Source organism: Suncus etruscus, chromosome 10, assembly GCF_024139225.1.
Source record: "Suncus etruscus isolate mSunEtr1 chromosome 10, mSunEtr1.pri.cur, whole genome shotgun sequence".
Taxonomy (NCBI): Eukaryota; Metazoa; Chordata; class Mammalia; order Eulipotyphla; family Soricidae; genus Suncus; species Suncus etruscus.
Window position 1 is genome coordinate 65,475,721 of NC_064857.1, and position 2,560 is coordinate 65,478,280.

At 30.9% G+C, this 2,560-nt stretch overlaps 1 non-coding gene across 1 annotated transcript; it reads left to right on the top strand.

Moving 5' to 3' along the window:
- Positions 1-292: 292 nt before the first annotated feature.
- LOC126021256 (U1 spliceosomal RNA) lies at positions 293-456 on the top strand. Its single transcript, XR_007499832.1, has one exon. It is a non-coding gene; the product is annotated as a U1 spliceosomal RNA (small nuclear RNA).
- The last annotated feature ends 2,104 nt before the right edge of the window (positions 457-2,560 follow it).

The window sequence follows — 2,560 nt, forward strand, 5'->3', positions numbered from 1 at the left end:
TGAGAACAGGCGTCATTCCTGGTAGTGCCGAGAGACCATATGAGATGCCAGGGATCAAATCTGGGTCTGCAGAGTGCAAGGGAAAAAACCTACCCTGCTGTGCTATCGTTCCATTGATATGTAACTTTTAACTAAATGTGTATATGCACAAACAATGTATAGATTCAAAAAGTTTCTTACAATAGTGTTATGACTAGGGAGAGTAGTGCTTTATCTAATCTTTACTCTGTCTACTCAAACATATACCAATTTATAAAACAAAAACATTACAGATAAGTATAACATGATTGTAATACTTATCTAGCAAGGGAAATACCAATGTCACAAAAGTGGTTTTCCTAGGGCGAGGCTTATCCATTGCTCTCTGGATGTACTGACCCCTATGATTTCCCCAAATGTGAGAAACTCGACTGCATAATTTGTGGTAGTGGAAGACTGCGTTCACGTGCTCCCCTGAAGAAAAAAAAAAAGGATGAATATGATTTTAATACTCTTTAGGTTTACTGACTTGAAATTTGTTATATGCTATCATAATAATTCTCAATGGAAATATTTGAAAGACCACCAAAAAGCATTTAAAAAACCTTTTCTATAGCAAGTTCTATTATAATAATGATCATTTTTTCAATTTAGGCAAAGAAACTAAGCACACTGTGTCTATTATATGTTTTTATATGAATGTTTTCTTCCAATATATCCTTAGAAACATAGAACTATATCCTTAGAAGCATGAATAGTAATACTTTTAAGTCAGTATTCTATCATAGAGTTCACTTTTTACAATGTGTATTGGGTTTCAGACTTACTTTTATCTGTTTTATATGCACATCACAATAATATTGCCTGGTTATAATTACCACCTCGTTTCAATACCTTCTTATCTCTTTCCAATGATGAGTTTCATTACTATTTATTTTCAACCTAAATTGCAACAACATGCTGATAAGATTCATGAAGAAGATACATCAGAGCTATTAAAATATTATATTTGCTGCTAATTTAGGTAATTACCTGTGATATCTTCCACAGAGGAAAAATAAACCTGTCTCCTATTTTGTTACTCTCTGAGAGGAATAAGAATAGTTCAGTTCAGGGTCTGATGTAACAAAAGATGCTACACACAATACATTTGTATACTCTGGTTTCATATGATTCTAACTTTAATGAAGCTATTGTCATCGTAAAATAAGGAAGGAAAATCTAAGTAATTGTCGAACCTCAAAATACAGGATAAAAGTAAAGAAGCAGCTATTACTAAGCCAGACAAAATAAGCTATAACTAAGTTATAAATATGATGGTATGGATTAAGCTATAAAAAGATAATAAATGATAATTGGTTTACTTAAGCACATGACAGGAGAAAGACATGGCTTTTAGAAAGAAATATGCAAGTACACTGAAGATTGACTTTGTATTTAAAATACTTAAAAGTATTTTAAGAAAACAATGCAGATAGGCACTTTGATGAAGATCCATGACATTAACATTCATTTTAAAATTTAGTTCTGAGTATCTTTAAGTAATGCTGTTTAATTTGAACAAGACTTTAGTATTAAAATTAGAACAGAGTTACTTAAAATAGTACTATGTTTTGCAAAAGGACAGTTGCTCAATTAATTTAAGTTTTCAAAAACAAGCAAACAAATAAAAGTCTAAGTACAGAAGGGCAAGAGAACTTGACTTCTGTTCTCCCAACCATGAGAAAAATTATTTCCTACATGAATTTAAACAAAGATTATGACAATGATGCCTTAAAATACATAAAGTTTGAATGAATAATGAAATTCAAAATGAAGTTCAGTATAACCAGCAAACAGATGCTCCTTCATCCTGTCAGTCATCCACAAATTAATTAAGATAATAAAAATAAAAAGTCTCCATGGAAATAATCCATTTATTTTAACCTGTCAGTCTTGTTGGATGTTTTACTGCTCCCTAAAGATGCCATGCGAATTGATGCACACTTAATCAGAAACAAGTAATGTGCCTATCTCTTTCCTGTATTTAAAAATTCAAATCATAGAGTTCGTGGAGCTGAATCTCAGTGGTAGTGCACTTGACTTACACATATGCGTTGCCTTGAGTTTATTACAAACACTGAAAAATATTCAAATCATGGTAAAAACTAAGAAATGAAATTAAAGTTTATTATATAAATATTTGAAATTTCAGACATAAACAGATTAAAATGGCAAAAGGGCATGCAATTAAAATTTGTACTCAATTAGTAGTCAACTCATTAGTGAAAATTGCATGTTTTTGAACTGAAGCAAAGAGTCACTGAATTAGGAAAAAATACAATTAGTTATTTCTCACATTTTTGTAACAAAGGAACAATTATATCAATGTTTAATCATTGGTAAAAATCTAATATCATCTGTCCTGCAGATGATCAAATATATACTGAAAATGCTGATCAAATATATACTGAAATTGCTGATCAAATGATAATCATTGTTTAGTTGGTCTCTATAGGACAATCTTCTAAGGATGATTGACATAGTCAAGGTCCACTCACCTATTGAGTCAACTGAACAATGGGTCAACTAAATATTTCTA